Raw genomic sequence first — 17,290 nt, 5'->3', positions numbered from 1 at the left:
TATATTTTATATGTAATTTAAAAGTTAATGAGTCAAGCTTAATTAATAAACGAGCCGAACTTTTAACAAGCTCGAGCTAGCTCACGAGCTAAACGAGTCGAACGAGCCGAATACTTGTTGTTCAAGCTCGGCTCATTTTCAAGGTCGTGCTAAATATTGAGCTCAAACTCGGCTCATTTAATTTTACGAGCTCTAGCCGAACGAGCTAAAAATGAGCCGAACAAGAGCGGTTCGAGCCTACTTACAACCCTAATAATGATGGTGAATGACGATACAAGTACGAAATCGATGCTGGCCCAAATACGTTGGCGTTGCTAGGGTTGGGTATAAAAACCCGTAATTTGGTCTCGTAATTTACTTCCATGAAATGTGATTGAAATCTATGTTAGGCTTGTCCCGTCCCATCCCACTTGATTACAGTAGGGTGGGATGGAGAACTGATACATTAAATTCCACATGAAAATTTGAAATTTGTTTGAGGAGGAACGAAACGAGAATAATAACAACGTAATGCAATATAACATATCTTTTTATTGATTGATAATAAGGTCTGTGTACATCAATGTTTTCAAATGTGAAAGCGAAGGCGACATGGTCAAGCCTCACAGGATCTTCCTATTTGTTCATTCTAATGGAAATTGTTGAAAACAAATAAGAGGAATATATGATTTTAGCTTGTTAACTAAAGGATTAAATAATTGTGACACCCTATACTTTAAGTGTAAAAACAGTTTTGTCCTTCTACTTTTAAATTTAATCTGTATATCCTTTAACTCTTATTCTTAACAGTTTTGTCTATTCTGTTACTTGACCGTTAAAAAATTCCGTTAAGCCGTTAAAATGTCTAGAATACCCCCAATTCAAATCATATTTTTTCTTTTTTTTATGCCTATTTTATTTTCTCTTTTGGTCTTTCTTTTTATTTTTCTTGTTTTTAAATTTCATTCATCATATGTGCTATCAAATATATATAATTGTAATCAACACAAATTATCAAATTAATTGTAAACATCTTATAATCAATTGGATAATGTCAAAAATGACATGTGAGTGCCAGTACTCAAATCCAGTTAGAAACTTCTTTTATATTATGATGCTCTACAAACATATTTTGATTATTTTCTACAATGCTAAGACAAAAAAGACTTCTACTACATATCCATACTTTGATTCAAAAATTGTTTCAAATTATTTATTTCCAACTTGATGTTAAGCAATTGTCATTAATTATCCTCTTGTTTACAATTAATTTGATAATTTGTGTTGATTACAATTATATATATTTGATAGCACATATGATGAATTAAATTTAAAAACAAGAAAAACCAAAAGAGAAAATAAAAAAGACATAAGAAAAGAAAGAAAAAATATGATTTGAATTGGGGGTATTCTAGGCATTTTAACGGCTTAATGGAATTTTTGACAGTCAACTAACGGAATTGACTAAACTGTTAAAAAAAGAAGGACAAAACTGTTAAAAATAAGAGTTAAAGGATATACAGATTTAATTTGAAAGTAGATGGACAAAACTGTTAAAAAATAAGAGTTAAAAGATATACAGATTAAATTTGAAAGTAGAAGGACAAAACTGTTTTTACACCTAAAGTATAGGGTGTCACAAGTATTTATGAGATATCAGTTGAGGATAAAAAAGAAGAGAGGGTGATCTCAGTAAAACCCAAAAGCCTCAGTGATGTCAATAAAATAAAAAAGCCTCAGTATATCTGTTTATAAAATACCACAAAGCTGATACCTGATTGTCAGAGGTAACGTTTATTGGATATGTATTAATAAACTTCAAATGAACAACACTTTTTCCTGACTTTTATTCTTAGTTCAGTTCAAGATTTCAACACTGTTTATGTGAGCCCTTGAAATATTTTTTATTTTTTTGGCATAATTAACATGCTTACTGACATTTTTTTCTGAGATGTCAATTTTTTTAGTTTGTTAACTTTGTGTTAGACTACGTGTCATCAAGAGCGCGGAGATGTTCGCGGAATAATTTTTGTCGCTCGATTAATTTTCTACGGGTTTACGAAGTTTACGATTACTTAACTCGCATTTTCAGAAATTGCATTTCTAATATTTTTAAATATTAGCCCTTGATCTCCTTCCACAACCCCCCCCCCCCCACCCCCCAAATAAAAACCTAATAATTAGGATAAGTAGCTATCAAGACAGGCATACCAAAAATTTCGGCATAGTCTCTCTTGAAAGTAGTTAACTATGCCCGCAAAAGAAATGACACTTCTATATCCGACTATCATAACTCCTAGAGCCATCTACTCCTCCAATCAAACAACTTCCACGTCAATTATAACAAGTTCAAGCAATACATACAATATGCAACCCCACTAACTACTATCACTGTCAATTCAGAATTTCGCAAGCGAACTTAGAGCACACTATATCCCGCCATGGGCATTAGAGCATCTATACAAGCGAAATATAATACAAGTAGGTTAAACATGTAACCTACGATGACTGACAGCAGCAGATGGATACTATGCCTCAACTTTTACTAAGCCGACCAAACGATCTGCGAACTAGGCATTAGAAACCGAATGACCTAGGGAAAAGCAATTAAAAGAAAAACCACGTTAGATTGAGTGAACATAAAATAATAATTCAAACTTACAGTTAAGGTAAGAATGAAAACATTAATTACTTTCCCAATTTGATAGTAATAAAACAAACATACGATATACGCGTTTAGAATAAACGTGTTTCTAAATCATAATTCTAGATATTCATTTTGGTAAACTAAATTCAAATGAAATCTCATAAAAATATCAATCACCAACTCACTCACGTTCTCAATAAAGGAAGCGGCAAAATAATCATATAATAAAACCAAAGCTTCGCACACATGCCCATCATAACACACACAAACACAAATGCAAGACATCAACAACCTTCTTACCGGTTACCAATGTATCCCCTCTCTCTGAATCTATAACCGAGGTCCACTAATAAAACCATTCTCTTCTAGTGAGTCAACAACACCTATAATATTTCCGGTACATCCCCTCTATTCCGGTTTTATAATCTTAAGAGAACACTAGTTCATCCCCTCTCTCCTAGTGTCCCATCACCCCGCCGGTACATCCCATTTCCGGTCCTACATTCTAAAGAGACCACTAGTTCATCCCCTCTCTTCTAGTGTCTCTTTCCCCTACCGGTACATCACCTCTCTTCCGATTCTATAATCTAAAGAGACCACTAGTTCATCCCCTCTCTTCTAATGTCCCTTCACTCGACTACCATCTCAATTAGTTAGTTCATCCCCCTCTTCTAACCTCACTTATACTATGAGACTACTAGTTCATCCCCCTCTCTTCAAGTGTCCCATCACATCACATAATGTCTCTGACACAAGCCCTTTAAAAATAACACCAAGCCTCACTCCAAAACATATCACTAAAAACTTTTCCAGACTTATTATTAAACCACCATAACCAATCAAATTAAATAACCAACACACAAGACAATCACACAAGCCTCATAATAAATAACACATTATATTTCACAAGGGAAAATCCCCCAAATAAAAATCAAAATAACAAAACTCATATCCTTTCCGGAAATGAATATCACAAACCCATCACCAAAACCAACAAAAGAGGAATAACCTATAATTTCCAAAAATGGAATCGCATGCAATTATATCTAAAAGAAAAGTCCACTCACAAGGTATATCTAGTAGTGCCCAATGTAAGGATTCTCGTCAGGTGAAGTATCTGTACGTCTTCCTAAACCACGGAACAACATATAAACAATAATTCATAAAGCAATTAGAGATCTTAATTTGTTCTAACTTCTACTGAAAACTCTCCAACTTAACCAACGACATCTGTATACTCCCCAAAATAATCTAAGGTCTAAACTCCCGGGAGTTCCCCAATTTATGGATCGAGATATCATCACGTTCATGATTAAATACTAGAAAATAATCTCATAAACTACCACAAAATCCTCCAAAACTTCTACAAAAATTCCAACACCGCCCACACCCATCAAACGACTCAAAAAGCCGTCAAAAACAACTCTGGTACGGCGGTAGTAGCCCTTGGCGCTGTCACCACTCCGACCACCTCCAATTACCGCCAAAATTCACCACCACAACCTAAACAACATTTCTAACAACTTCCACAGCTACAACACCAACCAAATTTAAGCCTAAACCATCCAATTGCATCAAATCCGAAAAGCCCAAATTTCAAACCCTAGAATTTCGATTTCTTGATTTGGGTACTTACACTTCAAATTGGATTGATTCATTTGGAGGGGTTGTAGCATGGGAGGAGATCTTCAAGTTAACACAAGTAGCTCGAGCTATGATGGCTGGAGGAGAGAGTTCAGGAGACAAGAAAATCGGCAAAAATGTGCACTACGGACCCAACTTTCGAGCGTCACCACAGACTTGAAGGGGACATTGTTACCTTTCAAATGCGACTGGTGTGCCGGTCTATGGTGGCCGAACGGCGGAGATAAGCAGCTGCAAAGTTGACGAAAAACACTGTGCTCGGGAGGAAAAATCTGCATATTTTTTTTCCTTTCTTCTCCTCCCTCCAAAATGGAAACTATCCCCCAATATATAACCCTTCCCCCAAAATAGTAACTTTCCGAATCGGGTTTTTCTCCGACAAAACTCTGTTACGACAACCAAACGCCAGAAACTAAAGATTTGGAATACAGTAGAAATCGTACCTAGACTTAAACGTAATTAACGCGACATAAAGATTCGGGTTGTAACATCTCCATCTTTAAAGGAAGCCCAACTGTAGGAGCAGCCACACCAAAAGCATGGTACACACACACTCTCTCTCTCTCTTCGTCGACTCGTCTCTCTCTCTCTCTCTCTCTCTCTCTACTCTGTTACAAAACAGAGAACGATGTCGCCGTCTTCTCCAGGCCGCACCACCTCGCCTCGAGACCTCCACCACTGTGACTCAGTGGCGGATCCAGAAAATTTTGCCAGCCAGGGCAAAAAAAATTTATTTGTCATCAGAAAATATAATCCATTCTAATTCAAAAAAGAAAAATATAGTAGAACTTTTCGATCAACAATGAAACAGTATATCTCTAAGACGCGATTTCACATTTTGAAAACACTACATTATAACATTTATTCTCATGATCACATGCATCAAATTTGCATTATAATGAAACATTCAAATAACCAATGAAAAAATATGAAAACAAATATCAGAAGTTTAAACATAAGAATTGATAAAATTGATATTAATAAGAGAATTAAATCAAGCATTACTTGATTGAAGTAAACTTCTGTTAAGTTTGGGGCCATATGGGAGATTTATTTAATTATTGGTGTTTGGTCTTTTGTGTTTTCTAAACGGGTCGGGGATAGGAGAGACGCAGAAGGTAGCCATTAGTCAAGATATAGAGTTAAAGAAAGTAGTCGTGCGGGTCACATGCGTATTTTTTTTGTTTTGTTTTGGGCTGAAACGAAAAAGAAACTGACGTGTTTGCCACTGCAACTGTCTTCTGCACCAGAATCTGCCATTTTCAAACCGCTTTCCTCCAGAAAACTCCATACTCCACGCCTTTAAACTCTAAACCCAGCCTAGACTCGCCTATAAGTGGATCCGCCACTGACGTGACTGCCTCCCTCTCCTCTCCCCAACGGTTCCAGCAGAATCGACACGCAGGTTGATTCTAGCGAGTCTGAGCTTTGAGGCGGTGGAGGCCTGACGCCATTTTTCTGAGCTACGGCGACATTGCGGAGCTACTCTTGGTAAAATCCTCCCATACTCTTCAATTCCTAATCAATTTGCTAGTTTTTAACTAAGATTGGTGTAAATTAAATTACATGATATGAGTACAAAACCAAAGATCATATGCATAACAACTAATCGTTAACTTAGTGAATGAGATTAACTTACCATCTTCATGAACAACGACACCGTGATCCATTGTGCCTTAATCCGAAGTCACAAGGTGTTAGGCAAGCTCTTCTGTTAGTCACTACTCTCTGATTTCTCAATGGACAGAAACTCACGCAAATAACTCGTAGTGATAACACAGACGTTTACCATCTATATATAGAGAATCTTTAACCCTTAAGAGTCCTTCCATTAAAGACATCTTGTAAGTTAAGTCATCTTATTTAGATTCCTGATTCAATACTGATTTGTAATCTTGCTTCTAGACTTAAATTAAGATTCCTTACCATAATGATATAATACACGAAATCATTAGGAAATAGATTTGATACTATCTTTGTTTCCATGTAGAAATAGATTATGACATTAAACATGATAATCATATAATATGTGATATGTCCAAAATTGATCTAACAATCTCCCACTTGGACAATCACTTCCGGTTTATGAAAATCAAGTTCCTGTAATGTCAGAAACTATACTACCTACTGTAGTGCGCGCTAGAAACAATTGAATCAAAAATCCCATCACAACATGGTCACCTTGCAGTTACTTATGCAGAACAAGAAACGAGTTACACTTTAACAAAAATGCAGAGTTTCTTTGCTACAACATAAGCTCCTGCAAAATACATATGTCCAAAACCTCAGTATTGAGATATATATATAATGTGTATTAAGAAGTATAGAATATATATACATCAAGTCCTACCGTATGTTCTAAAACCAGAACTTCAAACAATAAACTAGACACCAATGACTTTATAACTTGCTTGAAGCATATCATCATGCTAGACATGATTAAAGTCATCTGATATGCAAGTATATATACAACTGTAACTTGTTGTGTAAGTTTTTCAGAAACTAATGTAAAGCTGCAGCATGACATAACAATTCTGATATACCTCAAGACTTTATTTAAAACAAAGAAAACTGTTATCACAAGGATAATTAAAACAAGAACTCAAAACTTGTAAATTTTAGTTTGCTCTTACTGGACTTAGCTCCCACTAACCTCAAACATCTAAGTTAGGCAAAATGCCTATGCTCTCTTTGTGTTTATTGAACACTTTAACTGGTAATGTTTTTGTGAAAGGATCAGCTAGTTGTGAGTTTGTATCTATCCTTAGAACCACTAACTCACCCCTTTTAACCCTCTCCCTAACACTGTAATACTTTAAATCTATATGCTTGGAATTGCTAGATCTCTTATTGTTCTTGCAGAAGTACATAGCTGCCTCATTGTCACAAAAAACTTCCAATTTGGCTTCCACAATGTGACTGAGTACTTGAGTCTGCTGTAGAAAATTCCTTATCCATACCCCTTCACACACTGCTTCATATACTGCTATGTACTCAGCTTGCATGGTTGAGGTTGTGATCAATGTCTGCTTCATGGTTTTCCAAGCAATAGATCCTCCTGCTAGCATGTACACGTATCCACAAGTGGACTTCTTTGAATCAGGGTAATTCCCTGCAAAATCAGGATCTGAAAATCCAATAACCTTCAAATCTTTGACTTGTCTGTAAACTAGCATGTGATTCTTTGTCTTCTGTAGATACCTCAACACCTTTTTCCCTGCAACCCAGTGTTCATAACCTGGATTAGATTGAAACCTTGATAACATCCCAACTGCAAAAGCTAAGTCAGGTCTTGTGCAAACTTGAGCATACATGAGGCTTCCAACTAATCTTGCATAAGGCTTTGACTTCATGTTCTCCTTCTCAGTTTCAGTTTGTGGCTGTTGACCTTTTGTGAGCTTGTCACCTTTAGACATTGGAACTTCTCCTCCAGAGCACTGTTCCATACTAAATCTCTTCAGAACTTTAGAAATGCAATTTTCTTGGGACAATCCCAACAGTTTCTGTGCTCTATCTCTTTTAATCTCAATCCCTAGTACATATGATGTTTCATCTAGATCTTTCATGTCAAAATTCTTTGACAGAAAGGTTTTGGTATCTTTTAGCAGTTTTAGATTGCTGCTAGCCAAAAGTATATCATCAACATATAGTACTAATAAAATAAATTGATCTCCAACTGTTTTTAAATAAACACACTCATCAACTAGATTTTTAGTGAATCCAAAAGAGGAAACTGAGTCAAATTTCTTGTACCACTGCCTGGAAGCTTGCTTGAGTCCATAAATTGATTTCTTCAGCTTGCAGACCAAATTCTCATTTCCTGCTTCAATAAATCCCTCTGGTTGTTTCATGTAGATCTCTCACTTCATCAAGATCTCCATTTAAGAAGGCTGTCTTGACATCCATTTGGTGTAGCTCCATATCATAGTGTGCAACTAACGCCATAATAATCCTAAAAGAATCTTTACAAGAAACTGGATAAAAAGTCTCAGTGTAGTTTATACCTTCTTTCTGCGTAAATCTTTTTGCAACTAACCTTGCCTTGTGTCTTTCAGTGTTTCATGTTGCATCTTTCTTGGTTTTGTAAACCCACTTGCAGCCTATTGCTTTTTTTCTTAGATCAGCTTCAACTAATTCCCAAACTCCATTTTTCTCCATTGACTCAATTTCAGATTTCATAGCTTCTTGCCACTTCTCTAACTCAACACATTCTGTAGCTTGAACAAAATTTGTTGGATCATTGTCTTCTGCACAATCTTCTACTACGTCTGCCTCAGTTAGATAACTGACAATGTAAGGACAATTTTCCCCCTAAATTTTGCTTTTCTAGCTCTTTCGGATCTTCTAAGCATAGGATTTTGAGGAAGAGCTGGAATTGGATTATTTTGAGGTTGTGGAGGTTGTGGAATTAGATTAGGTTCTGCTACAGGTGCCACTGCAGCAATGGGAGGATTCTGAACAACTATATTATTTTTTGGATTGTCAATTTGCATTCCTTGATCAAATTCTTGATCATCTGCATCTTGATTTTCTCTAATGATGTCATCTGCTAATTCATTATCATTATCAAAAGGTAATGTATTTGCTAAATCCTCATCCATCACAAGTTCTTCAAAGTCTGAGGATAAATCCTCATAAATTGTATTGTGAATTTTCTCATTTATGAATTTTACTTGATGAGTTTCAAAAATTCTGGGTGAGTGTTTAGCAGAATATAGCTTATAACCTTTAGATTTATCTAGATAACCTATGAAATAGCAGCTAACAGATTTTTCATCAAGCTTGCTCATTTTTGGATTATAAATCCGAGAATCTGCTTGACAACCCCATATATGACAATGAAAAAGACTTGGTTTTCTACCACACCATAATTCAAAATAAGTTTTCTCTATGGCTTTACTTGGTCTTCTGTTGCAAATATAATTTGCAGTTTTTAAAGCCTCTCCCCATAAGAATTTTGGCAACCCAGTAGTACACATCATACACCTAACCATATTTAGAAGGGTTCTATTCTTTCTCTCTGCAACACCATTTTGTTGGGGATTATAGGGTGTTGTATATTGAGCTTTAATTCCATGCTCTTGCAGATACAAGGCAAAATGACCCTTTTGTTGACATTTTTCTGTATATTTTCCATAAAATTCCCCACCTCTATCTGATCTTACTGTTTTGATCTTTCTCTCTAGTTGATTCTCTACCTCAGCCTTACAGATTTGGAAGGCTTTAAGTGCTTGTGATTTTTCTAAGAGTAGAGAAACATAACCGTATCTAGAGAAATCATCAATGAATGTAATAAAATACACGTTTCCACAGATAGTTTGGTGTTTAAATGGACCACATATATCAGTGTGTATTAGCTCGAACAACTCTTTACTTCTTACTGCAGTCTTTTTCCGTTTGTTTGTCATCTTACCCTTAAAATATTCAATACAATCATGAAGGTCTGAAAAGTCTAACTCGTTTAAAATGTTGTTCCTTATTAATAGTTTCAGTCTCTCTTTGGATACATAGCTTAATCTTTTATGCCATAAATATGCAGATTTTTCATTGTTCCTAGTTCTCTTAACACCAGTTAAGGTGCTAGTACTTTTAGTGTTATCTGTTACAACAAAAGAAATATCTTGTTGAGATATTGAACAATTTAACTTTATATGATCATCCAATATCACACCAGAACCAATTTGCTCTTTATTTCGAAAAATAAGAATTCCTTTATTTTCAATCAAAAAACTACATCCAGCTTTAACCAATTGAGAAACTGAAACTAAATTCCTTCTCATGGAAGGTACATAATAAACGTTATTCAAAATTAGAAGTTTTTCAGATCCTAAATCAAGCCTAAGACATCCTGCAGCTTTTACTACCACCTTCATCCCGTTTCCAACACTCAAGCTAACATTCTCACTTCTTGGAGTCCTGGTCTTTTTGAACCCCTGTAAGGAATTAATTATGTGAATAGGTGACCTGGAATCAATCCACCAAGATTGTGGATTGACATTAACAAGAATAACTTCTAAAGGAAAAACTGTATTAGAAATAATCTTACCCTTTTTAGCTAGCCAAGCCTTATAGCCAGTACAATACTTTTTCATGTGACCTACTTTCTTACAAAAGTAGCACTTGAATCTGAATGGTTTGTTATCCTTTGGCCCTGTGGTTGCCCTTGTTAATATTATTCATTATATCCACGAATCTAGTACTATTGTTTTTCATTACTATTACTGTGGGGATCACACGATGCATTTCTTTACATTCAATTATTCATGTCATACTAATATTTTGCGAAATTGTTTTACTTTATGCGGTACTTCGCAAAGTCAAAATATTGAAAATCGAACCACGTATATCTCGATTGATATTCGAATATTTTCAATTCATTGAGAAAAATTCATTACCTTAGTTGTATGTCAACATTTGCATCAAGATCTTGTCTAATTCAAAAATACTTTAATACCGAAGTCTAATAAATTTTTTAGGCATAACAACCATTACAATAATATCTTGGAAAGTAAATGCAAACTATAATTAAAGTCTGAAATCTCACAGCTATCTTATCGCTTGTTTTGAATTAATTCTTTTTCAATCATGTTGTTCGACATTGAACATGCTTTCTCTAATCGTTGTATCCTCATTATTTATACTATTTTTGTAATTGAGCGCTTCGGTGCTCGCCATATTGATATCCCTATACCTTTTTTTACATGTTACATTGTTATCAATTGTGATTGATTAGTTTGTATGAAATTACATGTTCATAGTAATTGCCCTTTGCTTTAGGCTTATTGCAACATTATTATGCAGAATGTGTTAGGAAAACTTATTTTCCTTGAGAGATATTTTTTTGTCATTCAAGATTTTAATTATGCTTCCAAGCTACGTGTAGGCTAGGAAATATGTTTGCATAATTCGATCATGGTTGGGCCTTAAGTTACTTGTAGGGGAGGTTGGTACTCAAATTCTTCATAGTCCAATATATGAAAATCATGTTGTGCTAGTTTAACCTAGAGCTCGTCAACGGGCCGAGCTCGGCCCGGGCAGGGTCTTAGGAAATTTTAAATAAGTGACGTGCCGGGTATTTTCAAAAATATAAAGATCCAAACCCACCCACCTATTTTCGGTCTTATATTAGAAAAAAAAACATAATATGGAACAATAAAAGAATTATTAGAAAACATTCTAAAAAAAAAGTCACAAATAAATTCTAATTTCGAAATATTATCGATCGAAACCGATAAATGTGATTGATATATATATTTAGGGACCCTGTAAAAATTTTGTCAATTTTAAACATGGTTTGTGTGTTCGTACCTACGGTCAACAAAAAAAGATGCGTTTTGACATAATAAAACCCCATTGACCAGTGCTTTTCCAAATGAGTTTCGTTGTTGCCACCACGCACGATTGGTGACATAAATTAGGTGATTTCAAATATGTAAACATCTTTCGGCATTCGCATCTTGGTAATGGGTCCTCCCTTAGTGCATATTAGTAGTGTTTTTAGTTTACCGGAAATTGCGACGGTCAAACAAGGTCCGAATTGGATGAAATTTTAAAATTGTCACTAAATATATATACTGATCACATCAGATGGTGTCGATCGATTCCAAGAAGTTTCCTTCATATAGTTGCTTCATAATGTGATGTTCTTATTATAAACCTAATATAAAGGTTATGATACATTAGTAGACACTTCCGCGATCGACAACTCCAGTTCGAAATCTGGTCGATCGACACCAGTAAAAGTGATCGGTATATATATTTAGGGACCCCATAAATATTTCGTCCGTTTTGGACATAGTTTGAATGTCCGTACCTACGGTCAACAAAAAAATAGTTATTTTGACATATTAAAACTCCATTGACTGGGGCTTTGCCAAATGAGTTTCCTCGTTGCGACTGCTCACGATCGATGACAAAAATTAGATGATTTTATATATGCAAACGGCTTTCACATTTGCATCCCGGTAATGGGTCCTGCCTTAGGGCATATTAGTGATGTTTTCGGTTTACCGGAAATTCTGATGGTCAGACGAGATCCTAATTAGATAAAGTTAACTAAATCCCTAAATATTGGTACCGATAACATCAGCTGGTGTCGATTAATCTCATGAAGTTTACTTCATATACTTCATAGTTGTTTCATAATGCTACAATTTTATTTTAAATCTAGTATAAAATTATAATATAAAGAAATATAAAATTTTAAATATAGTATTATTAAAATATATAATATTTTATGTATAATTATTACAAATAAATACATAGAATTGATATATGTATAATATATTATATGCATGTATATTATATTATTTTTTGGCGGGGTTTAACGGGCCGGGCCGGGTTTCACACCTCTAAACTAAGCCTGGCCCTCTACCCACAAAAATGGGCTTTCTCGCGGGCCAGGTCGGGTTAAAGCACATCATGCTTCGGGCCTCCGCGGGGTTTTTGGATTCGCGGACTAAATGATGAGGCCTAGTTTAACCAACTGTAGATAGAGTACGAGACTTATTAGTGGAGCAATCTAAAATTCTAAATAGACATACACGAGAAAATTAAACATACCAAGATACACAATGGCTAGTTTGGAGCTTTGTGAAGTTACACTATCATAGTAAAGATATACACCTTAATTAATTTACAGGAAATACAAATTGGATTGCAATACCAAGAATTAAAAATGGTCTATTTGTCAATGTTTCGTGAAATTTTTTTATCACATGAATATGTTTGTCATCTCTTTGTTTTTGAATTATAAAATTCTCATGAAATTTCGTTATCATGGAAATGCTCATATAATATGCTAAATACGATAATTATAAAAATTATGTAGAGATAGCATATGCAACAAATAGAGCATATCATTTAACAGGGTTAAGTAATTTATAAAACTTAGGCAATTATTGTATTCATGATACAAGCCAATGACCATGTATAAATATAGTGCTTAAAACTTTAAATCATAGCATCACGATTTAATGACATGCTAAGAAATTAAATTTTGATAAAAACATAGCATATAACATGCACAATATTTAGAGAGTACTTTGCTCACATAACATATATAATTTCATTTATATGAATGAAATTTAATAAAAATGACAATACTAATTTAGATATACTTGTCAAATAAACTGCATATTAAGCGATTTTTGATCTCGTGATTTCATCTTGCTCGTCACATGGTTATGAATAAATCACATGTGAAAAAAAAAACAACATTTACATGATTAGTCACTTTAATCATATGTAAATAAATTGAATTTAATTAACCATAAAAATTAAATTAAATTACTGTGAAACAGTAAATGATAAATAGTACATTAATGTAACAGTCTTGTAATTTAGAAAATTACCTTCAAATGTTTTTCAACAATAGAGGTAAGTTTAAATTTACCATGGATAACATCTTTTTACGTCGTCAGATTAACAGATCCGGAGCTCTTGGCAGAGCTAACTATTTGCAGATCGATCGTCGACTCCAAGTCGATCAGTCGTTGGCTCCAGAGCTTCCCAATCGAGTGTGCTGGGGTCGAGGTCTGCCATAGAAGATTTGTGCCAGGCATCGTCGACGATGCTTCTTGCGGTTATCACAAGGCTAGGCACTGGTTTGGTTTCAACAAGGATAGTCCGATATGAGATCGGGGAAGGAAGTGGGTGCCCAGATAAGAAAACTGGACGTGTTGGGAACCATGTTGCATCTTCAACGAGCATCGGAGGTTCGGCCATGGGTTCCGGCGAGATTACGTGCGAAAAGAGGACTCGATCTGCAGGAAATCCCTAGGAGGCGACGATGGCGTCAGTTATTCATGTCAAACCACGTCCGGGTCTTGTCCCACGAACAAGGCCAAGGCCGGAGTTCTGGACGTGAATTAGGGCGGGTTTCGCATCACTGTACGGTCCTAGATCGTCATCATGCGGTCGTATTGAGTCTGTTCGAGCTGGGAAAACGGATCCTCCTCAGAGAGCAATCAGCAAGTCCCGGTGTCAAACCCTAGACGGTTCGACCCTTCGTTCTCTGTTGTTGCCGGCGTGCCAGTACCTTTGAGTTAGGTACAACTCTTGCTTTGATTGACCATGATTGCGCTCACGTATTGTCTTCTTCTCAAACGATTGCTCCGCAGTTGCTGATAAACCGCTGAAGTTCGAATGACCTATACACAACCGGAGTTGCTAGGTACCTTTCACTCCACCTCAAGTAGATGGCCGATCTTACTTTAGACCGCTTGGGGAAAAACATAGCTTATATTGTGTCGTTAATGGCAGGACTCTCTCGCGAATGTGATTTGCTGACTAGTGCAGACTTTTGTGTTTGCTAGAAGCTAGGCTAGCGACTCGATGGACTTGACTCTAGTTGCCGAAGTTAATCGGACTTGTTGCTACATGCAGCGCGAGACGTACATCTGGGTAGCTCCGCTCCGATGGGAGACTTGGTTGCCGAAGCGAATCGGACTTTTACTCTGTGTGGAGATTTGACTATGCGGTTGCGCGATAGTTTGTTTGACGTTGCGTGTGTTATTCTGCACATTCGACCCCTTTATAAAGAGAACCCAAATTGTTCTTTCTTGCGAATCAAGTCTTGAGAACCTCCTAGTTGATTTAGATTCACCTTCCTTAATCAACTCAGATTCTATACAGCGATAGTCCCCTAGATCTATTCCAATACGGCAGGTAATCTTGCTCTGTTATATATTTTCCCCAAATAACCGGTCCACCAGCCTAAAGAGTAGATTATACCGGAGTATTATTTTAGGCCCAAACAGAGTCTTCAATAGAGGAAGGCAACGACGCTTGAGGTTGCTCACGGTTCAGAGAAGATGGTAACCATGCAGATTGGCGGCGTTGATGAAGCAAACAAAGACAACGACTGGTTTGGTGCCCAGAGTAGAAATTTGGGTGCCCAAAGTAAATAACCATTGTTCGTTGACTTATTTCACAAGAGGAAAGGAGCCACCGGCGGCAAAAAATTCTACGGTTCTTTTTTTTTTCTCTTTGGCTTATGGACTCAGATTTAAAGCAAAAGTGCTAATAACATGTTGTAGGAAAATATGGAATTGGTCTACTCATATTACTGCATAATTCCTTTATATAGGGAGAGTATTACAACGGTAATTACATCATACATTATGATGATAATAATGACTAAACGTTACACAATAACTATTGAATGCTAATCACTTAATCACCTCTCGTCTGGTACATGGACGAAGGCACATAATGTGTTTTTCCTTCAACATAATGTTATTTTTCAAAACAATGATGTCAAATATTAAGCGACATATAAACGTCGTCTTATCTAGGTAAGTAGATTAATAACTATAGCAAAAACAAGATCAAAATTTTATCCTTGATACTTAGGCAACAAAGCTTAAATATCAAACGACATATATGTGTAGTCTGAATGTTGTGAGCCCCTGAACTGTTTCGTCACTTTCCGATATATATAGACCACGCTAACCGACATTTTTTCGCGATATCAAATTTGTAGTTTAATTTTTGTATTAAGCAACACGTGGATATGAGCGCGAGAGTATTCACATAATATTTTTCCGACGCTCGATTTGTTTTTTACGAGTTTTAGAAGTTTTCGTGTTTTAGAATGTTTTAAGTTGATTTTCAGAAAAGTTATATTTTTTATTTCGAGATCTGGACCATTGATTTTAGATCAATTAATCTTGGCCATCCATTTTGATGTAAAATAGAATATTGAAGGTTAGAAAATAACTTATCCAATCATAAATCTGAACATATGGTCACCAAATTCATAGGAATCAATTAATGTCAATCATAGAGGTAAAGGCTTCAGTGTTTAATTTCAACAATTGCAGCAATGGAGCAGGGGGTAAATAAGGTATTCTCCTTGAAGTGAGGGTTCAACTATGATAGTCATAAGGAAAATATTGACAGTCACCTTGAACTTCACTGAGCTCCATACCAGTACTTTAATTGTGAGTCAAACTGTCAAACTAGGTTTTATTCACTTATCCAGATTCTAGTTTGACAGTGTGTCAAACTAGATTTCCTATAATCTAGATGGTACTTATATGACTAATATCCATTCTCTTCCAATCCAGAATTCCTGGTAGCAACATACTCAAGAAATTGATAGGGAAAATAGTCAATCCAATACAGCAAGAAAACATTGCAGGAACTATAAAATCTATTGCTTATTTCCAATCATAACTCTGAACATTCAGTATATGGCCACCGGATTTATAGGAATTAATCAACTGCAGTCTTGCAGAGTTGTTGAAGTGTCAATAGGGAGGCTTCAGTGTTAATTCAAATATTGCAGCATGGGAATGAGGGATTATTGAGGTGTTCACCTTCTAGAGAATTGTGGCGTTCTACTATAGTCGTAAAAAAAAAAAACAATTTGATAGTCACCACCCTGAACTCCATTGAACTCCATTCTGGTAATCTCTATGTGAGTCGCACACTGTTCTTGAAGAACTGTTCTTGCACAGCTTATGGAAATTTAAATATCAGTAATGGAGGATCTGGTTGCTTGCTGTGGTTCGGAAACCTAGTCGATATTAGAAATCAAACTGTAAATGGGCAAGATATCTTTATAAGAATGGCTGCATCAGAACTAGGTACGTTCTTCAACTTCAAAATCAATGTTCAGTATATTGATGTAAAGTTTTTTAAGAGATGAAAGGACAGTAGTGTTCGGTTCATCGCATTTTTTTTTGTAACTTTATTAATTCTCTAGTTCCTCAGTTTGTTTTTCCTTTCAATAAGGCCTGGATCGTGACAACACAGTTATCAACGTAAAGGATCTAAGAAAGTTAGAATCATACTATTTGGTACTGTGTTGCCTACTGGACTGCTGATCATGGGCATAACCCTGGTATTCTATTGCCGGAAGCAGCAGCGCAAAAAATATGGTAAGTTTTTTATGTGCTCTTACACCCTCCATTTTCCTAGTCGTGTAGTTAAGACTATAATTTAGGAATGTTTGTGCATGTACCAATATAACTGTTAGCAAAATCCATCCGTGCCATGTAGAATATTTATAAA

This window comes from Argentina anserina, chromosome 1 (assembly GCF_933775445.1).
Source record: "Argentina anserina chromosome 1, drPotAnse1.1, whole genome shotgun sequence".
NCBI classification, from domain to species: Eukaryota; Viridiplantae; Streptophyta; class Magnoliopsida; order Rosales; family Rosaceae; genus Argentina; species Argentina anserina.
This window is presented reverse-complemented; position numbering follows the sequence as displayed.